The sequence below is a fragment of the Molothrus aeneus genome, chromosome 18 (assembly GCF_037042795.1).
Source record: "Molothrus aeneus isolate 106 chromosome 18, BPBGC_Maene_1.0, whole genome shotgun sequence".
NCBI lineage: Eukaryota > Metazoa > Chordata > Aves > Passeriformes > Icteridae > Molothrus > Molothrus aeneus.
Genome location: NC_089663.1, coordinates 692,238 through 719,564, shown reverse-complemented (window position 1 = coordinate 719,564; position 27,327 = coordinate 692,238). Strand labels below are relative to the sequence as shown.

At 55.6% G+C, this 27,327-nt stretch overlaps 1 protein-coding gene across 1 annotated transcript in view; it reads right to left on the bottom strand.

The window, feature by feature from the left end:
* Positions 1 to 27,327, bottom strand: part of RTN4R (reticulon 4 receptor) — a 98,615-nt gene that overhangs the window by 43,733 nt on the left and 27,555 nt on the right. The gene's annotated exons all lie outside the window — the stretch shown is intronic.

Below are 27,327 nucleotides of genomic sequence, written 5' to 3'. Positions count from 1 at the left end.
TCCATGCTGAGATGCAGGCAGGGAGGCAGATGGAGAAGGGAAAGGGCTGCAGGACAAGTGCAGAGATCACATTCAAGCCACAGGCTGAATTAAATCTTGATGATCTTGTTCCTGCTGCAGCTGTCAGAGGAGAGAAACCCAGAAAGCATCAAAGTTTTGGTGCTACAAATACAGGATTTTCTTCTTGATTTTAGTGCTGCTGTTTGAGTCTTTGCTCTGGAGAATGCCAGGCTGGGCCTGTGCAGGACAGAGCAGGGGAGCATCTCCCAACAGAGCTGTGAGCCCAGCATGGGGCACAGGCACCCTGGTGGCAGAGCTGGGCAGGAGAGCACAGCCTGGGAGTGCCATAGGGAAGGGATCCCTTGGGAAGCCCCAGAGGAAGAGTTTGTGTGTGTGCACAAGGAGGGGAGGAAGAGAAGCCAGCTGGGCTCCTCAGAGGTGCTCACAGGAGGCTGGGGAGGTGAAGGGAAGGCAGAGCACCCACACCTGGCTTTGCTGGGCCTGGGCTTACACAGGGGATGTCCAGACCAAGAACTCACTGGGACAGCTTACACAGATATCCTGAACCTCTGGATGCCAATAACAGATTTCCCTGGCTGTGGCACAGTGGTTACCTCATCCTGGACACTCCAAGCTGCTGGAGATGTCAAGTCAGAAACCTGGGAGAGCCCAGCAGGACATCCCAGTGCTCCAAGGGCTGGAGCCCCTCTGCTCTGAGCCAGGCTGGGAGAGCTGGGGGTGCTCACCTGGAGAGGAGAAGGCTCCAGGGACACCTCAGAGCCCCTTGCAGGGCCTAAAGGGGCTCCAGGAGAGCTGGAGAGGGACTGGGGACAAGGGATGGAGGGACAGGACACAGGGAATGGCTCCCACTGCCAGAGGGCAGGGATGGATGGGATCTTGGGAATTAGGAATTGTTCCCTGGCAGGGTGGGCAGGCCCTGGCACAGGTGCCCAGAGCAGCTGGGGCTGCCCCTGGATCCCTGGCAGTGCCCAAGGCCAGGCTGAACACTGGGGCTGGGAGCAGCCTGGGACAGTGGGAGGTGTCCCTGCCATGGCAGGGCTGGCACTGGATGGGCTTTAAGGTCCCTTCCCACCCAAAGAATTCCAGGATTCCATTCTCTTCCTGCTCAAGATGTGTCAAGTCCAGCTCAGGGGGACACCTCCCACTCCTGCTGGAGGACTGGAGGGCAGGAATGGAAGGAAATTCACAGAGAGTGCTGAAGTACAGAGCTCCCAGGCACCATCAGAGCATTGCAAGGAAACCATGGAAAATCAGGGCTCCAGGAGGGTAATTCAGGAATTGTGTAGGAGCAAAGCACCCACCTGTGTGCTCATTTGTTACAACTTAATTTGCATTCCAAGGTTGTCATAAATATTGAATAAACAATGATTTCGGAAATGCTCTTATTGCAAGTTCTTTGTGAAGGAGTGAAAAGGTTCCTGTGGAAAGGGAAGGAGGAGAAAAATGAGCTCAAATGAGTGGGGACACCAAGGGCCTGGTGTAGTGTGTGAGCTGCAAAGTGCTGCAAAACATTCTTCCCACTGCAGTTCAACTGCCTCTTGCAAGAAGAGGCAACTGGGCAGAAAATCAGCACTTGAGGGTCTCTTCTCCTTATCCAAGAGCTTCCTTCTCAAATCCACTGAAGAGCGTTTCCTCAGCAGGCCTCAGCTGCTCCAGGGCCAGCAGCAGCAGCATGCCACTGTAAGGAAGCTCCAGCAGCAGAATAAAAAGCTCCTTGGGATGGTGTCTGGGATGGGATTCCAGAGGCCCCAGGACATCTCTGGATCCTGCACGAGAGCTCTGAGTTCTCCCTGCCAAGGGTATACATGAGAGTCACAGCACCACAGAATCATGGAATTGGGGTGGGAAAGGACCATACAGATCATCCAGTGCCATGGCAGGGACACCTCCCACTGTCCCAGGCTGCTCCCAGCCCCAATGTCCAGCCTGGCCTTGGGCACTGCCAGGGATCCAGGGGCAGCCCCAGCTGCTCTGGGCACCTGTGCCAGGGCCTGCCCATCCTGCCAGGGAACAATTCCTAATTCCCAATATCCCATCCAGCCCTGCCCTCTGGCAGTGGGAGCCATTCCCTGGGTCCTGCCCCTCCATCCCTTGTCCCCAGTCCCTCTGCAGCTCTCCTGGAGCCCCTTCAGGCACTGAACAGTCACAGAGTTAAGGCTGGAAAAGACCCCCAAGGCCATGGAGCTCAAGCACTGCCCTCATTAACCAGACACTGCCCAGGGCAGCACTGAGCACAGTTCCTCCATCACCACATCTGCATGTGCAGGGATGGAGACTCCACCCCTGCCCTGGTTCCTACCCCAAGCAGGACCTTCTGTGGTGTGGAACATCCCTGTGGCCACTGTGGGTCAGCTCTCCTGGCCAGGTTCCATCCCAGCTCACTGCCATAGCCTGGCATCCTGAGAACTCCTGGATCTGGAGTGAACAGAGCTTGGCACCAGCCATAAGCTCAGAGTGTTCTCAGCGTTATCCTCACACCAAATCCCAAACACAGCCCTGCACCAGCTCCAGGGAGGAAGGGGTCCTGTCCCAGAGCAGGACAGCAGTGACAGACAGCAGGACAGCAGTGACAGCATCTTGCTGAAGGTGCCACATGGTCCAGCCAGAGCGACTCTGACCCCAGCTCACACAGAGAGGGGATGGAAATCTGGGACAGATTTGTCCCACCCTGTCACAGTCTTATTTTCTGGAAAAATCCCTTTGCCAGGATTTCTCTCCTGGGAAGCTGAGAGGCCTCAGGGAAAAGGAAAACAATAATTATCTGATTGCTTCTCCTGTGTTTTGCTGTTGTGGAATGTGTTTGGAGATTGTTTACCCACAGGTGTTTCTTTCATTGGTTTCATGTGAATTGTTTTTACTCTTTGACCAATTAGGGCCAAGCTGTGTCAGACTCTGGAGAGAGTCACAAGTTTTTCATTAGTATCTTTTTAACCTTCTGTCTGTATCCTTTCTGTATTCTTTAGTATAGTTTATTTTAGTATTCTTTTATATCATATAGTATCATAAAATAATAAATGAGCCTTCTGAGAACATGGAGTCAGATTCATCATTCCTTCCTGCCAAGGGCACCCCACAAATACAGCACCACCCTGCATTTGTGGACTGGTGCCATCAGGTGTCTTGAGCACAGAAATGTCCTCAGGAGGTGACAGCCAGGCCCTGGCTCAGAGCAGGCTTGGGGAAGGGGAGCTCTTGTTCTCATCCCACTCCCAGCAAAACTTCCAGCTGGGAGAGCAGAGCACGGAGGACTGGCAAAGTCAATGAAGTTATTTGGAGCTTCCATTTAAAAGAGTTCCAGCTGTATCAGAACACCTGCAATAATTTAGGATATTTGTGCTGGCCATGTGAGCCATGACTGGCACAGAGCAGCTGGGGCTGCCCCTGGATCCCTGGCAGTGCCCAAGGCCAGCCTGGACAGGGCTTGGAGCAGCCTGGGACAGTGGGAGGTGTCCCTGCCATGGCAGGGGTGGCACTGGATGGGCTGCAGGGTCCCTTCCCACCCAACCCATCCCACAATTCTGTGATATTCATTTCACCAATCAGCTGCAGGGCTTGTGTGTCTCTGGAGACCAAGCTGGGAGCACCAACATGCTGTGGATTTTCACACTCACACACAATAAACCAATCAGAACTCCACCATCTGTGGGTGCTTTTTGGTAATTTTAGAAAACCATTAAAAAAAAAAGAAGAAGAAGAAAAAAAGACAGACGTGAGCCATGATGAAATCTGCAGCTTCTGAAAGTTAAATCCCTGTTTCTGCAGGGTTTCAAGCAGCTTGGAATCTGGGTCTGGGCTGCTCCTGTGAACCCTTTTAAAACTCTTTTTTTGTACAAGCACTGGAATATTGAAGCACTACAAAGCTCATGGGGCTTTCATCCTGCCCTGGCACAGCAGAGGCTCCACGTGGGTCTGAGCAGGTGAGGCAGGGCAGAGTGTGCCCTGGCACAGGGAACAGGCAGAGCTTGGAGACTCCACATTTGGGATTATCCACCTGCTCCACAGCCACAGTGGATCCCAGAGAGCCACTTTGCCCTTCCTCTCTTCAAACTCACTCTGTCCTTTGGCTCCCACAGCATCCTGGGGCAAAGCCCTGCACAGGTGATGGATGTGTGGTGAGGCTCCAGCCTCACCTGTTCCCCGAGTGCCACCAGGGTCAGAACTGTGACCAGTTCCTCAGTGCCCCCTGCCCTGCCCTGCACACCTCTGGCAAAAAGATGTAAAACCTCTATGTGGGTCTGTGCCCACCCCAGCCCTCTGAGCACCCTGGCTGCCCTTCTCAGCAGCTTTTCCTTTACTCCAGCATCTTTTTTCTGAGGCAGGACAATGAGAAATCCATGGATTATTCAAACCATGGACATAGCATAAGGCTTATTATATCCATATTAAAAACCCTTCTCTCTTAGTGGCATAAAATCTTTGCACATTCAAAACAAATTGATTCCTTGTTAGCATTAAAAAGTGATCTTGGCTTGCAAGGTACAAGGTGCCTGTAAAACTCCTGAGCACAGGGGCTGACATTTCCAAAGGGAGCAGGATAAAATCAGCCCTGTGCTCCAGCCAAAGGGAACAGGGAGGGGTTTGCTGAAGAATTTCAATGCTTGAGGTGCCCAAGTCCCAAAAAGTCCAACCTGGAAACTCTGATTGGATATAAAACCATGGAATGGGTTGGGTTGGAAGAGACCCTAAAGCCCATCCAGTGCCAGCCCTGCCATGGCAGGGACACCTCCCACTGTTCCAGGCTGCTCCCAGCCCCAGTGTCCAGCCTGGCCTTGGGCACTGCCAGGGATCCAGGGGCAGCCCCAGCTGCTCTGGGCACCTGTGCCAGGGCCTGCCCACCCTGCCAGGGAACAATTCCTCATTCCCAAGATCCCATCCATCCCTGCCCTCTGGCAGTGGGAGCCATTCCCTGTGTCCTGTCCCTCCATCCCTTGTCCCCAGTCCCTCTGCAGCTCTCCTGGAGCCCCTTCAGGCCCTGCAAGGGGCTCTGAGCTCTCCCTGGAGCCTTCTCCTCTCCAGGCTGAGTAATTCCAATCTCTCAGCCCTTCCTAATAGGAAAAGTGCTTCAGTCCTCTGACCATTTCTGTGTTGATTGATGATTGATGATGATCAATCTTTGTGACCTGTAAGGTCAAATCCCAGCCCCTGGATCTCTCCCAGTGCATCAGAACTGGACACCGAGGCCCAGCAAACGTGTCTGCATCATTCCTACAGCCTGGCTTTCCCTTTCACTTCATGTCTTTCCGTATGGGTGAGCTTTTTTAAGCCTAACCTTAAGAAATCAACTTCAGAAGAAGAACAAGTCTCCATAGGAAAGCTGGGAAGCTGCTAAGGAGCTAATTAAAGGAAAAAGCACAAAACAACCACTTCAGCAGTACCAGCCTCTAAGAGGAGCAGAAAATAAGGGAAAGAAAATGCAGCCTTGCAACATGAAAAGAAATAAAACTCATTTAAATTTTAAAAACTTAAAAAAAAAATTATTTATTTTTATCATTTTTTCCCCAGTTGCTTTGTGCTTACCCTGGTTTCTCTGCACACAACAGCCCTGGGCCACAGCTCAGCCACTGCCACCACCCACCCAGGGGATTCTGTGCAAAGCTGGATTTTGCAGCTGGTTTGGATCACCAGATCCCCCAGCAGGGCCAGGAGCAGTGGCCAGGGCAAGGTGTGTGCCTTTGGGGAGATGTTCCTCCTCTGGGTGCACACTCATGGAGTCTGCTTGGAAAAGCCCTCTAAGACCAGCAGCCCCAACCCTTCCCATGCCCATGCTCATTCCCATTCCCATTCTCATTCCCATGCTCATTCCCATTCCCATGCCCATTCCCATGCCCAATCCCACTCCCATGCCCATTCCCATCCCCATGCCCATTCCCCATTCCCATGCCCATGCTCATTCCCATTTCTATTCCTATCCCCATTCCCATTCCCATTCCCATTCTCATGCCCATACCCATTCCCATTCCCATGCCCATTCCTGTTCCTATCCCCATTCTCATGCCCATGCCCATCCACATTCCCGTTCCCATCCCCCATTCCCATGCCCATGCTCATTCCCATTTCCATTCCTATCCCCATTCCCATTCCCATTCTCATGCCCATGCCCATTCCCATTCCCATGCCCATTCCTGTTCCTATCCCCATTCTCATGCCCATGCCCATCCACATTCCCGTTCCCATTCCCATGCCCATTCCTGTTCTCATCCCCATTCCCATGCCCATGCCCATGCCCATGCCCATCCCCATGCCCATCCACATTCCCATTCCCATTCCCATGCCCATCCCCATTCCCAGGCCCATGCCCATTCCCATTCCCATTCCCATTCCCATTCCCATTTCCATTCCCATTCCCATTCCCATGCCCATCCCCATTCCCATTTCCATTCCCATTTCCATCCCCATTCCCATGCCCATGCCCATCCCCATGCCCATGCCCATTCCCATGCCCAGCCTTGCCGGGATGGAGCTGTGGCCTGGGCAGTGTCCTGCAGCCCCTGGGTGTGCCAGGGTGGGCAGGGAATGCTGCCCCCAGCAGCCTGTCCCATTCCTGCCTGGAGCCTGCACAGCCCTAGGACAGAGTTGTGCCTCTGACCTCCCCAAAGCTGACACAACTGAACTCCCTGGACTGAGTTGTCTCTCACACCTGGTCAGGAGGGAAATGCCAACTCTGTCCTCGGATCCAGCTGTCCCAGACCGACCTTGTCCCAGCAGGCACCTCCTGCTCTCAAACATTTCAGCTCCAGCTGCTGACAGCAAGCCCTGCCTGACCACAGGAGCTCCTGCACTCCAGTGTCTCAGTGCTTGAGCCACTCCAAAGCCCTGCAGCTCCAAGGTGGAACCTGAGCTGGGGCTGCTGTCCCACAGCTCTGCCCCACACAGCCCCTGCCTCTGCAGGGAGCTGCTGGGAGCTGCTCCTGCAGGGTGGAATTGGAATCACAGAATTATGGAACCATTCAGGCTGGAAAAGCATTCCAGAGTCACCAAGTCAAATCTGTGCTGATCCCACCCTGTCCCCAGCTCAGAGCACTCAGTGCCACCTCCAGGGACCCCTCCAGGGATGGGCACTGCAAACCTCCCTGGGCAGCCCCTGCCAAGGCCTGACCCCCCTTTCCATGGGGAAATTCCTCCTGATGTCCACCCTGAGGCTCCCCTGGCCCAGACTGAGGCCGTTCCCTCTGCTCCTGTCCCTGTTCCCTGGAGCACAGCCCGACCCCCTCTCCTGTCAGGAGTTGTGGAGTTCCCTGCAGGGATCCCAGGGGCCTCCTCCAGCTCCCAATGCCACACTCCTGGCATCACTGGGCTCCCCCGACTTCATCCAGGGAAACCTAGAGCCCCAAACCAGCAGCACAACCCAGTATGACCCCGTACAACCAAGTATGACCCAGCAGAACCCTGCATAATCCAGTACAACCCAGTATGAACCCTGCATAATCCAGTACAACCCAGTATAACCCCATATAACCAGTATGATCCAGCACAACCCAGTATGACCCCGTACAACCAAGTATGACCCAGCAGAACCATGCATAATCCAGTACAACCCAGTATAACCCCATATAACCAGTATGATCCAGCACAACCCAGTATGACCCAGGGAAAACCAGTACAACCCAGTATAACCCAGCATGACCCAGGGAAAACCAGTACAACCCAGTATAACCCATACACGACCCAGCACGACCCAGCACAACCCAGAATGACCCAGTATGACCCTGCACAACCCAGTATAAGCCAGTATGAACCAGTACAACCCAGTATGACCCTGCACAACCCAGCATGACTTAGCACAACTCAGTATAACCCAGTAAAACCCAGTATGACCGAGCACAACCCAATACAACCAAGTATGACCAAGCAGAACCCTGCACAACCCAGTACAACCCAGTATAACCCCATATAACCCAGTATGACCCTGCACAACCCAATACAACCAAGTATGACTGAGCAGAACCCTGCATAACCCAGTATAACCCAGTGTAACCCCATATAACCCAGCACAACCCAGCATAACCCAGTATAACCCAGTACAACCCAATATAACCCAGTATGGCCCTGCACAACCCAGCACAACACAGTATGACCCAGTATGATCTTGTATGGCCCAGCACAACGCAGTATAACCCAGTACAAACCAGTAAAACCCAGTATGGCCCTGCACAACCCAGCACAACCCAGTATGAACCAGTAGAACCCAGCAGTCTCTCTGTCCCCAGGCAGTGCCCTGGCAGAGCCGTGTGTGCAGCTCTGCCAGAACCTTTCAGCAGCCCTGCAGAGGGTGGCCCAGGTGTCCCCAGCAGCAGCAGCTGGGGGTGCCAGGGCAGTCCTTCTGTCCAGCTGCAGCTCTGCTCTCTGCCAAGCACAGGCTGGGTGGGGGCAGAAGTGTCCCCAGGCACTTCCCAGCCTGAGCCTGGCACTCAGGAGCTGCAGGGAGATGGGAAAGGTCGAGCATTAAGAGCCCTTGATGTGATTCTTTCCTGAAGCACTCTGGAAGCTGGAAACACTCAGCCTGCTATTTCCAGAGGGGGCTTTCCCAGGAGAGGGCCTGGAGCAGGCAGTGGGGGAGGATGGAGTCATCACCCTCCCCGTGCTGTGTCCAGGAGAGCTTCCCTGGCCCCAAACCCATGGGAAACCCAAAATGGATGTTACAGGACCCGTGGGGGAGGGGATTCCTGCAGGAAACGTGGCCAAGCATGGGAAAGGAGGGAAGCAAGCAGTGCTTGCTTGGAGCTTTGTGCAGACCTGAGTGTCCCTGCCTGTCTGTGTCCCCTGGGGCAGGACAAGCCCCTGGCTGAGGGAGATATGATGTGACCTTGTCCACCAATCACGAGATGTGGTGTGACCATCTCCACCATCAGGAGATGTGGTGTGACCATCTCCACCATCAGGAGATGTGGTGTGACCATGTCCACCATCAGGAGATGTGGTGTGACCATGTCCAGCTTCAGGAGATGTGATGTGACCATTTCCACCATCAGGAGATGTGGTGTGACCATGTCCAACTTCAGGAGATGTGGTGTGACCATGTCCACCAATCATGAGATGTGGTGTGACCTTGTCCACCATCAGGAGATGTGGTGTGACCATGTCCAGCTTCAGGAGATGTGATGTGACCATTTCCACCATCAGGAGATGTGGTGTGACCATGTCCAACTTCAGGAGATGTGATGTGACCATCTCCACCATCACGAGATGTGGTGTGACCTTGTCCACCATCAGGAGATGTGATGTGACCTTGTCCAACTTCAGGAGATGTGGTGTGACCATCTCCACCATCAGGAGATGTGGTGTGACCATGTCCAACTTCAGGAGATGTGATGTGACCATTTCCACCATCAGGACATGTGATGGGACCATGTCCACCACCAGATTGGAGCTCCCTGCAGCTGAGGGAATTCTCCTTGCTGCTGGGGACAGAGCATCCATGGAAAGGAGCAGGGAACAGGGGAAGTGAAGCTCAGAGTGACCAAGGACACAGACCCCAACAGCTCAGCACAGGACACAGGATCAGGCACCCTGGGGTGGAGCACAGGTCAGTGGGCACTGTCCCTCCTGGGATGGAGGATTTGTAGGATTTGAGACCATTCTGACTAAAATCAGACTGTCCTGCCCAGCTGCCAGGGCTTTGTGTCCTTTCAGACATGAGCACAGCTCTGCACCCTCCCTGCAGCCAGGACCCCCAGCTCAGCCCGGCCCAGCCCAGCGCAGCCCAGCCCAGCTCAGCCCGGCCCAGCCCGGCCCAGCCCATCTCAGCCCGGCCCAGCCCAGCCCAGCCCATCTCAGCCCAGCTCAGCCCAGCCCATCTCAGCCCAGCCCAGTCCATCTCAGCCCAGCTCAGCCCAGCCCAGCCCAGCCCAGCTCAGCCCAGCTCAGCTCAGCTCAGCCCAGCCCATCTCAGCCCAGCCCAGCCCATCTCAGCCCAGCCCAGCCCAGCCCAGCCCAGCTCAGCCCAGCTCAGCTCAGCTCAGCCCAGCCCAGCCCAGCCCAGCCCAGCCCATCTCAGCCCAGCTCAGCCCAGCCCATCTCAGCCCAGCCCAGCCCATCTCAGCCCAGCCCAGCCCAGCCCATCTCAGCTCAGCCCAGCTCAGCCCAGCCCAACCCAGCCCAACCCACCCCCATCTCAGCCCAGCTCAGCCCAGCCCATCTCAGCCCAGCCCAGCCCATCTCAGCCCAGCCCATCTCAGCCCAACCCACCCCCATCTCAGCCCAGCTCAGCCCAGCCCAGCCCATCTCAGCCCAGCCCAGCCCATCTCAGCCCAGCCCATCTCAGCCCAGCTCAGCCCAGCCCAGCCCAGCCCAGCCCAGCCCAGCCCAGCCCATCTCAGCCCAGCCCAGCCCAGCCCAGCCCAGCCCAGCCCAGCCCAGCCCAGCCCAGCCCATCTCAGCCCAGCCCAGCCCAGCCCAGCCCAGCCCAGCCCAGCCCATCTCAGCCCAGCCCAGCCCAGCGCAGCCCAGCCTCTGGGGGACAGGGGCAGCAGGAGGACAGCTCAAGGATTCTGGGATTCAGGGCTGTCCTGCCTGTCCTGGAAGTATCAAAGAAAGCCACCCAATGTCTCAGGTCTGCCCCAGGCAGTGCTGGCAGCCTCAGGAAAGGGTCTGGGCCAAAGAAGAGGGGCTGGCTCCTCTTCCCAAGGATCACCATCCCACCAGCCTGGGCTGCACAAGCAGTTCCTGCTTTGGCCACGGTCCCCAGCTCTCTGGGGTGGGCAAAGGCCCTGGAACGTCAGCTCCAGCTGAGCCAGCATCTCTGGCTCCTCCAGGGGAATGACATTTCCCTCCCTTCACCCTGGAAACCTCAGGATGCAGCTCTCTCCCTGCCACAAGCAGCTGGGATGCAGCTCATGGCTTTGGGCTCAGGGACACTGGCAGTCACTCCTGGGCAGGGCTGGGCATGGAGCTCAGCCCTGCCTCTGCCACCCTGCACTGGCTGTTCCTGGATGAGCCTTCAGCCAAGATTCAGTTCCCAGAGAGGGGAATAAAGTAAAATAAAGCTTCATTTTCTGTGCCCAAACAGAGCAGATCCAGCTCTTCCTGCCCCACCCATCCATGAGTCTGCCATGGTTTGTCCAAAACCAGCAACTGCTCACAGGAAATGGAGCTTGCAGCCAAGGCCAGCTCAAGGCACAGTGCTGGGACTGAGCTCCACCATTAATCCCACCTGCAAGTCCAGAAGGGAACTGGCCCACCCTGCACCAGGGAGAAGGCAGGATTAGAATATTGCTCCAGTGGAAATCTGTCCCAAGGCAGTTCAGAGAAAGGCACAAGATTCAGACCAGTTGTGAAGAGCCTAAAATGATGTCAAGAGCCAGGAAAAACGGTGTGAAGTAAAGACACCTGATCTGAGTGTGCCCTGAAGAAAAGCTAAAAGGTGACCTGATAACAGCCCTTGAGCACTTCCAGGGGAGGAAACCAGTGGACACTCAAAGGCTCTTTAATCCAGCAGAGGTAGCAAAGCAGGCCCTGCTTCCAGCTGGGAATTCAGTTCAAGGAAAGTCACAGTCATCGACCCCAGCCACAAAGGCAGGGAGAAGCAGCAGCTGCTCCATCAGCCGGACCTTCCAAGGCATTGTCCAAACCCCAGCCTGCATTCCTGCATTCCTGCACCTCAGCTGTGCCTACTGAGCCCCCCTGCTGGCCCTGCTCCTGAGCCTGGTCAGCGGGCACCAGGCAGCCCTGCCCCCAGACAGAGCCTGCAATGCCCAGCCCGGGCAGGGAGGCTCCGGGCCTGCCTTTGGAAGAGTCTTCCCATTCCCCCATGGCACAGAATCCCAGGATGGTTGGGTGGGAAGAGACCTTAAAGCCCATCCAGTGCCACCCTGGCCATGGCAGGGACACCTCCCACTGTCCCAGGCTGCTCCCAGCCCCAGTGTCCAGCCTGGCCTTGGGCACTGCCAGGGATCCAGGGGCAGCCCCAGCTGCTCTGGGCACCTGTGCCAGGGCCTGCCCACCCTGCCAGGGAACAATTCCTGTTTCCCAATATCCCATCCAGCCCTGCCCTCTGGCTGCTCAAATCCATTGTCCCTTGTCCTGTCACTCCCCTGGGACACTCCACTGCTGAACCCTGCTCCATCCCTGTCCCAGCAGAGCCCCTCAGGGGCGACCCCGCCCAGGCTGGACCCAGCACCTGCAGTTCCCTGCTCTGGGTCCTCCAGGGGATGTCACAGCTCTGTTTCTACTCCAGCCAGGGCCTGACTCCCCAAAGTGGCCCTTTCAAGGTGGGACTCCCAACATTCCCAAAAGCAGGGGTGGGGCAGGCCGCAAACCCAGCCCTGCCCACAGCTCCTTGTGGAGTGAAGGGACAAGGGCCCTGCTCAGGCTTGGTGCCTTCTGCACCCCCAGGTTCCCAGGGATTTGCTGGAATTCCAGTGCAGCAGCGGCAGAGTGACCCCGGGGCTCTCTGTGCAGCTGTGGATCAGAACAGCCCCACACAGGAGCACACAGAGCACCGAGTGCCACGGCCGGTTTGCCCCGGGCCATGGGTACCGAGCCGAGCCCAAGCCCGAGCCCGATCCCGATCCCGATCCCGATCCCGATCCCGAGCCCGATCCCGATCCCGATCCCGATCCAGATCCCGATCCCGATCCCGATCCTGATCGCATTGTGCCGGGTTTGCAGCCTCTCGCGGGGCTCCAGAACCGCAGAGCTGTCGCTTCACCTCCCAGCCCCAGCCACCTCTCAGCCCTGTGCCACCTCTCAGCCCCGTGCCACCTCTCAGCCCAGTGCCACCTCTCAGCCCTGTGACACCTCTCAACCCTGTGACACCTCTCAACCCCGTGCCACCTCTCAGCCCAGTGCCACCTCTCAGCTCAGTGCCACCTCTCAACCTTGTGCCACCTCTCATCCCTGTGCCATCTCTCAGCCCTGTGCCACCTCTCAGCCCCGTGCCACCTCTCAGCCCAGTGACACCTCTCAGCCCTGTGACACCTCTCAGCCCTGTGCCACCTCTCAACCCTGTGCCACCTCTCAGCCCTGTGCCACCTCTCAGCTCCTGCCCCCCGTGGTGCCACCGCTCGCTAATGAAGCTGTTAATGAGAACATTCATTGCCCAGCTGTTAATGAGAGCATTCATTGCCCAGCCATGCCCCCTGCCCGCAGCCCCCCGGGCAGTCCCTGCTCGCTGTGACAGAGCTCCCAAACTCGTCCCGAGACAAAGGTTCCCTGAGAATCTGTTCCAAATGCTTTGGAGATCTCCACCTTGCCCGGTCTCTTCACTTTGCGATTCCAGTCCCAAGGGTGGGGCCCGAGGAGGGGTTTTTGACAGACCCTTTCAAGGGCACGCACTGAGGGATCGCATCTCTTCTGGTAGAGCTCCCCAAACAAACACCTCAGCCCGATTTGCTTCATTTTCCTGCTTTCCTGAGCATTGATTCCAAAATGGATCCCGTGGCTGCATTTTTATTGGTGCAAAGCCTGCTTGGGAAGCACACAGAGATAGAGAGAGATGCTCCCATGTTTGCAAAGCAGCTGAGATCACATTTCCATGGGAAAACTTCAGAGTTATTTTTGTTCTTCCTTGGGAAATCTGGGGCGGGGAGAAGAGGGGCTAACACTGGAATCTCACAAGGAATACAAATGCTAGGTTTTCAGCATCTCTCCTGAACAGTAATCCCATTTTCTAAGCAGGATTAATTCCTAATAATCCTGGAGTGGGGTTTGCCCTGGGATCAGATCTTTGCTCAGCCCTTGTTTCGAGTTTGCAGGGTCAGAGCAGCAGTGCCATGGGGTGCCCCTGCAGCAGGATGGGCCCCGGGATGCCAGAGCTCTTCTTCTCCACCTGTGAGAACTCAGTGCATTCCTCTGGGTTTCCAGAGTTGCCAAGGACCTCGCCGGGGGGCTCAGAGACCCTGGCACACAGCCCAGAACACCTGTGGGTTTGATTTTGACCCCTGGAGCAAGTTACCAGCTTTGTATGAGGATGTGAAAGCCACAGAAGTTTGAATAGTATAAGAATAAAATTATCACAGGGTGAAAATGTAGATTTTAGGATTTTTGGTATGGGGGTTATGGGGACAAGATGGAGGAACTTGGGTGTGTCCAGCCTTTCTTCTTCTTCTTCTTGTTCTCCATTTTCTGCTGTGATGTTGGCACTTTGGGATTGGTTTAGAGTAGAAATGCACTGTCTAACATAGGTGATGGGTATTGGGAATTAAGTGTAAATATGTTATACATAGTTTGTGGTATAAAAGGACAACACCACCTTGGGGCGGTCAGAGTGCCTGTGGCTGCCCTGCTGAGCAGATCTCGGCTGGGCAGAAAGAAAATTTTATAGATAAGAATTAATAAACAACAGAATTAATAAACAACTTCAAGACCGAAAACTGAAGAGCTCTGACTCGTTCTTCAGATGCATGGGCCGAAACAGAGACATCCTGCACATCTGGGGGTAGCAATGAACAACGAAAAACCCAAGATCCACCTATCCCACCTCTGCCCTTTCCTGCTGGGAGGAGCACACCCCTGGGCCCCAGTGAGCTGAGCTGCAGACTGTGTGCTTCCCTCTCCCACAGAATTGCTGGGAGGAGGCTCCAGCCCCAGAGCTGGACCAGCGGGGCAGTGCCCAGCAGGCTCAGGGAGGACAGGCCCAGTTGTGTACCCAGGGCTCAGGGAGGACAGGCCTGGTTGTGTCCCCAGGGCTCAGGGAGGACAGGCCTGTTTGTGTCCCCAGGGCTCAGGGAGGACAGGCCTGGTTGTGTCCCCAGGGCTCAGGGCTTAGGACAGGACCATTTATGTCCCCAGGGCTCAGGAAGGACAGGCCCATTTCTGTCCCCAGGGCTCAGGGAGGACAGGCCTGTTTGTGTCCCCAGGGCTTAGGGAGGACAGGCCCGTTTGTGTCCCCAGTGCTCAGGGAGGACAGGCCCATTTCTGTCCCCAGGGCTCAGGGAGGACAGGCCTGTTTGTGTCCCCAGGGCTCAGGAAGGACAGGCCCGTTTGTGTCCCCCAGGGCTCAGGAAGGACAGGCCCGTTTGTGTCCCCCAGGGCTCAGGGAGGACAGGCCCGTTTGTGTCCCCAGGGCTCAGGGAGGACAGGCCCGTTTGTGTCCCCAGGGCTTAGGGAGGACAGGCCTGGTTGTGTCCCCAGGGCTCAGGGAGGACAGGCCCGGTTGTGTCCCAGGGCAGCTCTCTACTCCAAGGACACAGCTCTTCCCTCCCACCCCAGGAATCACTCAGGGAATTTGGGTCCTGGCTCCCCCAGAGGAGCTCCAAGCTCCCCTGCAGGAAATGTCCCCTGGACCTCGTGCCACCATCCACGTTTGTCATGGAGCAGCTCCAGCAGGGACCCAGCTGCCTCAGGCTCAGCACATCCCAGTTCTCCCCCATTCCCTGGTGCCCAGGGGTGGGAGTTGGCACCAGGCTCTCCCTGCTGCCCTGGCACAGCCTGGTGTGTGCTGGACCAGCAGCACCTTCTCCTGCCCCAGCCCAGGCGATGTCCCCATCAGGAAAGGTTCATCACCTTCACCTGGGCACAGCCAAGGGACAGGGCAGGTAAAAACACACCTGGGGCTGAGGAGCCAGCCTGGCTCCCTGCTGGGTGGGCAGGGAAAGGGGATCCTGCAGTTTTCTCCATGGCCAGGGCTCTGCAGGGTTAAGGACACCAAGGGAGCCCCAGGACACAGCCAGGGAGGATCTCTGTGCCTGGAGAGGGAAGGTGAATTCACAGCTCAGCAGAACACAACAGCATCCAACTGACTGGAGCACGTCTTCTGTTTGTCAAAATAAAATGTAGATGCTTAATAATTAATCAGCTCATATGCAAAATAGGTATCATAGCAGAAGGGGGGAGGGGGGAACGCATTGTTCCTTTAGAATAAATATTTAACATGATACAGAACAGCATGAATTTTTAAAGACAAGTTTTTGTAACTGCTGAGGCTCCGTTAAAGAAGCAGAACATCCTCAGGCAGCAGTGCCAACTTCTTGAGTGGGCACAGCCATTTCCACACAGGGACTGCAGGGAAGGAGGAGGAGGAGGAGGAGGAAGGACAGGAGAGCCTGGGCCCCAGGAATAGCAGATTTTCATCCCCCCTCCTCCTACAGCCGCAGCAAAGCAGCTCTGAAAGTGCAGCTCCAGCAGGAGGGGGCGGCGCGATGGGAAAGGGCTCAGCCTGCCCTGGTGGGTCTGAGGAGAAATCCAAGGAATTCCTGCTGATTTCAGGCTTTTCAGGATATCAGTGGGAGCAAAGGCTCGGGAGCAGAGATGCCCCAGCCATTTCTGCTTTCTGGCATGTGAGGAAGGTTTGTGGGCCGGGGCTGCAGCAGCCGGTGCCCGGGACCCCGCCTGTCCCCGCCCATGCTCTCACCTTTCTTTCCCTGTGCCCACAGCTCCCGGTGCCTCTGCACCATCAGCTGCTCCAGGCCCTGCCTGCAGCGTCGGGAATGAGTCACAAAGGGATTTATCCTGCAGGGAGTGCAGCCTGCTCCAGCCCAGCTCGGTCCCCATCGCCCCAGCACCGCGCCCAGCAGAGCCTTTGCCAGCCCTGGGCTGCTCCAGGCTCTCCCAGCAGCTCCCACCGGCTCCTGCTGAGGTTTCCAGCAGTGCTGGGATCCCCATTCCAGCCCAGCAGCTCCCACTGGTCCTGTTAAGGTTTCCAGCAGTGCTGGGATTCTCAGCTCCCAGAAGAGCCCCAGCTGAGTTCCTGACCTGCTGGCTGCCCCAGGATCCTGTTCCACAGATGATTCCAGCACCCTCAGCTCTCCTGCCTGGGCACCTCCCCAGCCTGGGCAGCCCCTGGGCCATCCCTCAGTGTGGGGACAATGGGGCACAGCAGCTCAGGGCAGGGAGAGGACAGAGATGTCCCCACAGCTCCATCCCCACCCTCCCAAGGGCTGCTCCCAGGGGCTTTGGGAATGGGAAGGGAGAGAGGAGCCAATCTGCCCCTGCGGTGTTCTGCCTGTTCCACCAGCCAAGGGGCACTGGGGGCATTGCCACGGGCAGGAGCAGCAGGAGGTGGCACTGCCTGCAGGGACACTTGGGGCAGGTGCCAGGGCCAGGAGGCACAGAGAGCCCAGGAACTGCACCAGCAGCTCTGGGTACCAGCAGGGAGGGACAGGAAGGACAAACTGCCCCTGCTGGGGGCAGGGCCATGCAGAGGGGTGGGCACAGGGCACTGCAGGAGGGTCCTGCAGGAAGGGCATGGATTGGGTGGGTAGAGCTTTGGGAAATCTCCCCTTCTGAAGTTTCCCATTCAGTGCCAGAAGGCAAAGGGCTTTGGATCCCACTGCACAGGCTGGGCACTCTGGGCAGTGTGGGCAGTGCCAGGACTGTCCCTTCCCTGCTGGTGAGTGCTCCCAGTGCTGTCCCTGCTCCCAGAGACTCCAGGATGTCCCCCCAGGAGATGAGCCTCAGCAAAGCTATTACACTGTGCCTGATATATACCTCCCATAAATCCAGGCACCATAAATTAGGGTAACCTTCTGCTTTAAGAGCTGTCTGAGTCTGCAAAGACATCCCAAAGTCAGGCACATCCTCACTGGAGACACGGGAACTCTGTCCTCACCTCCCTTGGGAGCACAGCCCTGGGACAAGGGACAAACACACCCCAGCCCAGGGGCCAGAGGAGCTGTGCCAGCAGCTCAGGGCCTGGGGGAACCCCCAGTTTCTGTCCCCAGAGGGGACCAGGGCTGGTGTCTGAGCTATTCCTGTGTCCTCAGGGCCTGTCACCCCTCGGGATGCAGCTCCTCTGTCCCTGTGCCCCTGGGTTGTTCTCACTGAGTGCATGGAATGAGCTCTGAGTCCTCAGTGACCTCTTAGAGGTCAAGGAAAGGGCCATGAAAAGGATGCAGCACCTCCTCCTCCTCGTCCTCGTCCTCCTCCTGCCCCAAGGCTGCCTGGGCTCCCTCTGCCCTCTCCATCCTCCCCTCCACCCCCCCTTCCAAGCACCATCCCAGGCTGTGCTGGGAGCCCCAGGGATGAGAGCCACACCAATGGAAATGCACCCAAACTGGGATTTACCCTCCTGGATCCAGCTCCAGGCTATGGCTATGACTCAAATTGGGATTTATCCTCCTGGAAATGAACCCAAACTGGGATTCACCCTCCTGGATCCAGCTCCATGCTATGGCAGGAATAACAACCCTGACCACAGCCCCAAGGGAAGGGGATCCAGCAGTCCCCCAGTGCCCTGAGGCAACTGAAGCCCCTCAGGGAGTGACAACCATTCTGCTCACAGGGTACAGGGCAGTCCCCCAGACCCCACACAGGAGCTCACAGGGTACAGGGCAGTCCCCCAGATCCCACACAGGAGCTCACAGGGTACAGGGCAGACCCCACACAGGAGCTTACAGGGTACAGGGCAGACCCCACACAGGAGCTCACAGGGTACAGGGCAGTCCCCCAGACCCCACACAGGAGCTCACAGGGTACAGGGCAATCCTGCCCAGACCCCTGTGGGACCAACCCCTTCACAGTCCCAGGCTGTGAGGGATGTTCCCCTGTCCCAGGGGTGCAGGGGACAGGCCCCACACCTGGAGCACCCCAGTGTGAGCCATCCAGCCTGGCCCTGGCACTGGCACCTGGCCTGGCAGCATTTCCCACACACCAACACTCAAAGCTGGAACTAAACAGGATCAGTTTCCCAGCAGAAAGCAGCCCCCAAAGCCAGCCTGCTCATCTGCTAGGGGATGAGGAATCTAATAAAGCCATCGAGGTGACTTCAGGCTGGGCACCATTATTCTGCCCCAATTTGAGCTGTCAGCCCCTTGTAAAACATGACATATGGCCCTGAAAATTCATCTTGGGCACCAAACTGGATTTATTCTGCTGTAAAAAAGAAAGAGACAGTGAGCAGTGGCCCAGGGACCTCCACACCAGTGCAAACACACCCGCAGTGATCTCAGCAAACAATTTATTTGATTCCCCGCCGCCGCCATCCGTCTCCGCTCCATCCCCTGCCTGCCCGGCTGGCAGCACAAGATGAGTTTTAAAGGTCACCACTTAATGATGTTAAGGAGCCATCCTCCCTCCCAGATAAAATACAGATCAATCTGTAATATTTCTGACAGCCCCTGCTCGTGGAGAAGATCCAGGGGGGTTCTGTTCTCCTTTGTGCTCTCTATGAACTCCCCTGGCACCAGGCTGGGGGCAGAGCCAGCTGCATTGGCACATGCTGGGTGCAGGGAGCAGCAGCAGGGGATGGAGCTGGGACTGCTCTGCAGCACCAAGTGCTGTTAAATTCAAGCACAATCTAATGTACAAACCTCTGGCTCTTGCCTCTCCTGTCACCTGAGGGGAATCACAACAGTTGGAGCAGCTCTGGACCCACTTCTCCCCTCTTTGGGTGCCCAGAGGGAGCTCACCCCCAGCTCAGAGGTGCTCAGCAGCCCTGGAGCATCCCCTGCCACGTGGGTTTGGGGTGTCTGGGATGCTGAGCAGGCTCAGGGACAGCAGGGACAGCAGGGACAGCAGCACCCCCCTCCGAGTGTGGCACCCCAGGGACCTCCAGTGCCTGAGACAGGGCTGGGCTCCCCCAGCGAGGCTCCCTGGGGACCACTCTGGAGAGACCTTCCCAGATCTTTGCTGAGCCATTGCTGGCTGCTCCCAAAGCCCAGCAGCCACCAGGGGTTCGTGTGACAGCTCTGCCCACCAGGGCTGGTGTGACACCAGGGTCTGTGTGACACCAGGGGAGGTGTGACACCCAGGGGTCTGTGTGACACCAGGGGGTTTGTGTGACACAAGAGGTCTGGGTGACACCAGAGGAGGTGACACCAGGGGAAGTGTGACACCAGGGGTTGGTGTGACACCAGGGTCTGTGTGACACCAGGGTCTGTGTGACACCAGGGGTTGGTGTGACACCCTGGGTCTATGTGACACCAGGGCTGGTGTGACACCCTGGGTCTGTGTGACACCAGGGGTCTGTGTTTTTGTTAACTACCTGTTGTTGATGGTTGGGGATCCCCCTTTTGTCAGTGGCACCCTGCTGCTTCCTGGAGGATGGCACCTGGATGGTGAAGAGGAGGGGACATCGGAGCTGGCATGAAAATGAAGAAGCCCCTGACCAAACCTAGAAAAAACCCCTAAAAACAACGAGCCAACATGGAACTGACAGATCAAAGTGATGTCTGGACGTGAGGAACAGAATCCAGTATCCACTAAGGCCCTTTTTACCCCTCACCCTAATCTAAAGATGTCGGCTGGACAGAGGAGCTCGAATGTCAAACCTAAAAGCGGGGAAATTCCTGATGTTGTGGTGAGGATGGAGCCCCCAGCTCTGCCTGCAGACTAGTGGATGAAGCTGCACTCTTCCTCCTCCTCCTCTCTGTCACTCCTGGGAGCAGCAGCAGCGTAAGCGTGACCCGTTGGTTCTCCCCACCCGCTCTGATCACTTTTAATAAAGGCATTAAAAAGCAGAAAGGTCTCCTGCCCGTGTTTATATCACCCAGGGCTGCCCCTGCCAGCCCAGCCCCGGCTCCCCTGGCTCTGAAGCTCCTGAGCCCTCTCTGAGAGCATCACCCACCCTGCCCTCCCAGCCCTCCCCAGGCAGAGATTCCCCTCCTGAGAGGCTGAGCAAAGGTAAATCCTCTGAATGCACGCTCCTCCAACTGAAGCAAATGTCTCCATTCGAGATTGCCATGAAGAGGATTTAATTTGCTTTTGGCTGTGCAGCCTCTGCCCGAGGATGGGGTTTATAATTTATTCAGCAGGCAGAGCATTTCCGAGTCTGTCAGAAGTTCCTCACAAAGAAAGCCACGGGGGCGGGGTTGTGCAGCAGATTTTTATTTATATTTTAATTTTTTTTAAACAAAGCAAGCAGGGTCAGCTCTGAATTTCTAAACCGTCTGCGAGATGTGCAGGCTTTTAAGCTCTCCTGAGAGAGCGCTCACATCTTTTCTTCCATCCTGGCTCGTTCTGCTCGGCAGAGTCGATCCCTAAACTTTATTTTGCAAACAAACCAACACAAACCTGCCTGCCTCGCTCACCGAGCCGCCAGGCTCCAACCCCCCGTGGTTCCCTGAGCGAAAACAAAGAGCGAATTAACACCCGAGACCTCTCTTTACTCTCGAACAATTCCACGGGAAAACAATTTAGCTTCCCCTAATCGAGGCCAGGAGTTGAAAGCAGCCTGGGCTGCGCGCAGCAAACAAAAGCGGGTCAGGTTTTTGCCTCTTTCCCTCGGGCTGGGTTTCAGAGGAGCTCCCAGGGCGCTGCTGCTCCAGCTGAGGCTGCAGGTGCTGTGGCAGACAGGGCTGCGAGTCCTGAGCCACACAGGGAGGGCCCTGCGGCTGCCCCAGGAGTGTCACTGCAGGGCACGAGGGAACACAAGCGCACAGTGCTGTTCTCAAGGTGAAGAATACAAAGGAAGTTTATTTCCTGACTCCAACATTTATATTTTTTTTTAGATTTAGGTAGATTATTTTAGATTTTTTAGATTTAGATAGATTATTTTTTAGATTTTTAGATTTCCAAGAGTGACGGCGGGTTGGAGGGTGACAGTGCCACCTCTCCAATGACACTGGGCAAACCAACAGTCCATCAAATTTCTCCTTCTCCATAAAGGAATGCAAAACAATGAGTTTTTTACAGAAAGTGTGAGAAAGTTCGTTACAAGAATGTCAACATCAGAAGGCTTAGAAAATCTTAAAAAACCAGGGTGACACAGGAGGGTGGGATGTGTGACACAGCCCCCTGAGTCCCCTCTGTCCTTGGCTCCCAGGAGGATGGCATGTGTGGCTGTGAAAAACGCCAATCACTTGTTTTTAAAATATTAAAAGTTTAATAGTAATAAAATGGTTATAAAAAATAGTAATACAATTAGAGTAATAATAATTTGGACAATTTGGATTAGGACAATATGAGACAATAGAAACAAAGAGTTACGGATGTCCAGGTACCTTTTCTGGGCAGCACGAGCCCAAGAAAGGACCCACGTTAACAGAGGATTAACCCTTAAAAACAATAACCTGTTACATATTCATACACCTCATACATGATGCATAAATTCCATTCAAACACAGGATTCTGTCTGGGCAGTGGCAGCTTCTTCCTCCAAATCCTAACAGCACCTTTCTTTAAAAAAGTATCCTACATAGCATTGTTTATATTTTAACATTTTTTATAACCTAAACCTATATTTAACACACTACTTAAGAGCATTAATACAGCATCACTTTCTAACACAACACATATGATATTCATTTTAATATTTGAGAAAAGCCAATCATAAAATACATGCATTTTTCACAATGGCACAGCCTCCTGAGCCACTGCCCCTCTGCCTTGGATCCCAGAGCTTCCAGAGCCACCCCAGGGACAGCCCAAGCTCCCAGCTCCACCTTCCTCCTGCCCCAGAGAGGCAGAAACGACAGAGAGCCTTTTGGGGGTGCCTGAACTCGGGGGTACCCCATGGGATTTCCCAGGAGGAGCTGGCAGGGCAGGGCCAGGGCTCTCCTGCAGCCTGGGATGTGTTTGGGGGGCAGCTGAGCTCCAGGAGCTCCTTGTTTGACCCCAGCAGGGACTGGGGCAGGGGGATTGTGCCCCTCAGGTGAGACCCCACCTGCAGAGCTGCCCCAGCCCTGGGGCCAGCACAGGAGGGACCTGGAGCTGCTGGAGAGAGTCCAGAGGAGGCACCAGAGATGCTCCAAGGGCTGGAGCCAGGCTGGGAGAGCTAGGGGTGCTCACCTGGAGAGGAGAAGGCTCCAGGGAGAGCTCAGAGCCCCTTGCAGGGCCTAAAGGGGCTCCAGGAGAGCTGGAGAGGGACTGGGGACAAGGGATGGAGGGACAGGACACAGAGAATGGCTCCCACTGCCAGAGGGAAGGGCTGGATGGTGAAAGGAATGAGGTGTCTTTAAAACAACCTGTGAGCCTGCTGGTAGATAAAACCAGATACTGAGAGGTGAAAGAAGCAGTGGGAGGAACCATAAATTCCAGAGGAGTTCCACTAATTGACACAGACCAAGCTCACCCAAGGCTGTGCTAAATCCCTGGACTTAGAGAAAAAGAACAGAGATGCAGAAAAAGGAAGAGGGGGATGCACATTAGAAGGGGATGTGTACCAGGCCATTTGGGAAGTCTGTACCTCGCAGGTACCTCACCCAGTGGGGAAAGAGAGGGAAATTCAGGCAGGAAATTGGGATAAAAAGGAGGCTGTGCTCTCTAGCAATGTGAGAGACCCAGGGAGATGCCCAATTGCCTCTCCTTTTATTCAAATAAAGTTACAGGGCTCCTCTGTTTGCAGATTAATTTTCCGGACAATGGGATATTGAGAATTAGGAATTGTTCCCTGGCAGGGTGGGCAGGCCCTGGCACAGGTGCCCAGAGCAGCTGGGGCTGCCCTGGATCCCTGGCAGTGCCCAAGGCCAGGCTGGACACTGGGGCTGGGAGCAGCCTGGGACAGTGGGAGGTGTCCCTGCCATGGCAGGGGTGGCACTGGGTGGATTTGGTGTCCATCCCAATCCAAAGCTGTTCATGACTTTATGATTTACAAGCAGACGGAATCCCAAAGTCAGATCCCATCCCAGTGCTCCTGCAGGCACAGTCCCTGAGGAAAGGGCTGGGGCAGGGTCAGGGGAGTGGAGGCAGCCCAGGGCTGCCCCACAACAACCCCCCAGAGCAGCCTAGAGACAGCTGGTGCCACAGGTGCCACAGGTGCCACAGGTGCCACAGGGCTGGGGCTGCCCTGGCTGGCACAGACACACAGCCTGAGCTTTGGGCTGAGCAGGAGCTGGAATTCCTGTCTGTGCTACCCTGAGCAGCCTCCAGGGACACGGCCCTGCCCTGGGCCCTCCCCTCTGCTGGAACAAAACCTGCAGCTGAGCAGAGCCCAACACTGGCTGCAGGTGGGCACAGGGCCACACCAGGTGTCACTGTCACATTGTCTGAAAAATCCCTTCACCAGGATTTCTTCTCCTGGGAAGCTGAGAAGCCTCAGAGAAAAATGAAAACAATAATTATCTGATTGCTTCTCCCTGTTTTGCTGCTTTGGAATGTGGTCTGGAGATTGTTTACCAACTGGTCATTGTTTGATTGGTTCCATGTGAATTGTTTTAACTTAATGACCAATCACAGTCCAGCTGTATCAGGACTCTAGCCAGGGTCACAAGTTTTCATTAGTAACTTGTTAAGCCTTCTGTCTGTATCCTTTCTCTATTCTTTAGTATAGTTTTAGTATAGCATAATAATATGATATATGATATGATATAATAATATAATATAATGTAATATAATATAATGTAATATATAATATGATATAATAATATAATATAATATAATATAATATAATATAATATAATATAATATAATATAATATAATATAATATAATATAATATAATATAATATAATATAATATAATATAATATAATATAATATAATATAATATAATATAATATAATGCCTTTTAAGAACATGGAGTCAGATTCATTCCTTCCTGCCACGGGGACCCCAGAAAATGCCCCACCCCAGGGACTGTCCCAGCACTGTACCCCAGGCAATCCCTGAGGGATCTCCTGTGGGGAGAGCTGGGCTGCTCTTGGCATTTGTAAAGGGAAAAAATCTCCCAGATAACTCCATGACCCAAACCCACAAATGCATGGGGCATCCACTGCCAGCCACGGGGCCTGCTGGGCTTCAGCAGCACTGGGGCTCCTGCAGAGGACACTTGGAATGTTCCACACAGGCAATTTGTCACTCAGGCAGGAAAGGGACCTGTGGGGGTGAGACAGGCACAGACACCGCTGCCACACCCGGGGTGGGGGGCACAAACCAAACAGTCATGGAGTGAGAAGGGCTGGGAAAGCCCTCTGAGATCCCCAGCTCCATCCTCTGCTCCCCCAGCCCTGCCCAGGGCATCGCTCCCCCACATCCACAGGGATGGGGACTCCTCCTGCCCTGGGCAGCTGGGCCAGGGCTGGAGTTCCTGTCCTGCAGGTGTTCCCCCAGATCCTCCCCAGTCTCAGGGCCCAGATCCCCCTGGCTGTATCTCAGCCCACAAATAGTCAGTGGAAGCAGCAGCTGTGGCTGCTGAGGCTCCTGGCTGCAGCACAGGCTCTGAGCTCCCTCCCTCTCCACGGGGACCCCCCTGGTGCCCAGCTGGCCAGGAGAGCAGCCCAGGGGCCAGCAGGGAGCTGAGCTGGGCCAGCAGAGCCCAGAGGGAAGGGGGTTGCACACTGCAGGGGCACACAGCACTGGGGGGCTGCTGGATGTGAGAAGGGAAAAGCCAGGGGTGGGCAGGCTGGGCATGGGGACAGGGATGTGGGGCTGCAGCTCCTGTCCCCAGCAAGGGCTGTCCCTGCTGAGGGTGCTCCTGCACTGTCCCAGCCCTGCTCCACTCTCCTCAGAAAACCAGGATGGAGCACAGGATGTGAGCAGGAAAATGTGCTCAGGCCGTGGCCCAGGAGATCCAGGCAGACATGGAAGAGCTGCATTTCCCAGCAATATCCCAACTCTGCAGCAGGGTGAACAGAAAAGAAATAAAGGCCTTAAATATGACAGATTAATGGGCTAGAGCTGAAATATGAGATTAGAAATTTCAGAATATGCCTGCATATTCCAGGTGCTCTTTAAATTTGTACAATCCAGTTACTCTATTATGTGCAATTTAATTGCCTAAGAAATCCATATCACTGTGAGCTCTCAGCAGCCAGAGTGGGGGCTCCTCACTTCTGCAATCTTTATTCAGGTTGGATTTAAAGATTGAAATGTGAGCTCTCCTGGGTGCAGGGAGTTTACTAAATCAAGTGCCAGCCTTAGGCTGGAGCACAAAAGGAGGGTCCAGCAGCAGAGGGAGGCAGGGTCTGCAAGGCCAGGCTGCCCAGCAGCTCCTGGGGTTAACAAAATCCATGGAATCACAGAATCATGGAATTGTTAATTAAGGAATAGTTGGAAGAGACCTTAAAGCCCATCCAGTGCCAGCCCTGCCATGGCAGGGACACCTCCCACTGTCCCAGGTGCTCCCAGCCCCAGTGTCCAGCCTGGCCTTGGGCACTGCCAGGGATCCAGGGGCAGCCCCAGCTGCTCTGGGCACCTGTGCCAGGGCCTGCCCACCCTGCCAGGGAACAATTCCTAATTCCCAATATCCCATCCATCCCTGCCCTCTGGCAGTGGGAGCCATTCCCTGTGTCCTGTCCCTCCATCCCTTGTCCCCAGTCCCTCTGCAGCTCTCCTGGAGCCCCTTTAGGCCCTGCAAGGGGCTCTGAGGTGTCCCTGGAGCCTTCTCCTCTCCAGGTGAGCACCCCCAGCTCTCCCAGCCTGGCTCCAGCCCTCGGAGCATCCATGGCCTCCCCTGAACCCAGACTGGGAGGGTTGGGCACAGCTGGGCAGCAGAGCAGGGCTGGCACAGAGCAGGACCCCGGGCACAGGAGGGCTCAGGGGCTGCTGCTGCCCAGCTCTGGGGGATGCTGAGCAGACACTGGGGGGCAGAGCCAGACCCCAGAGACCCCAGGGCAGGGTCAGCACCAACCACCCCCATCAGCTCCGTCCCTGTGAGCACAGGGATGGAGAATGGAGAGAGGCCTCGGGGCCACTGCACTCACCGACTCCCTGAGCTCTGGCAGCCCTTCCTGAGAAAATCCCAGCTCCTGATCTGGCAGGGCAGGAGTATCAGGGCTGATCCTGACTGGGCAGGGAGCCCATGGGGACAGGCAGGAGCGTCAGCAGGGGCTGAATGCATTGTGAGCCATCTCCAGGGACAGCAACCACCCCAGGATCTCAGCCACAGGCTCCTTCTCCAGGGCTCAGTGTGCATGGTCTGGGATGGAGGGACAGGACACAGGGAATGCTCCCACTGCCAGAGGGCAGGGCTGGATGGGATATTGGGAATGAGGAATTGTTCCCTGGCAGGGTGGGCAGGCCCTGGCACAGGTGCCCAGAGCAGCTGGGGCTGCCCCTGGATCCCTGGCAGTGCCCAAGGCCAGGCTGGGCAGGGTTGAATGCTCTCCTTCTTATCCCTGCCTGTGGCACCCTGCGGTTCTGGGGGATATCAGGCACTGAACAGCAACCCCTGAGCTGAAAATCTCACCTGTAAATCCCCTCAGGCCCCTCCTGGAGGCCCTGGGCAGAGCCAGGCCCTGTGCAGAGAGATCTCTGTGAATAATCCTCTCTCAGACACTCAGCCTTGCACAGGCACAGCAACCAGCTGAGGGATATTTAAGGTTGCTCCTGAGCACTTAATATAGTTTATATTTACAGTTTAATGGCTTTTCAGCATCACTAACTTCCACTCCAGCAAAAAGACTTCTACAGTATTGCCTCGGCTTAAGTGCTAACGACATCTTCACATTAATAAATATTTTAAAACAGTGCAACTCTAAACTCCCCTGGCTCTGAGCCAGCATCCGCTCAGCTGGAGCCATCTGCACACGGAACAGACCAGGGGAAAGCCCCTTCCA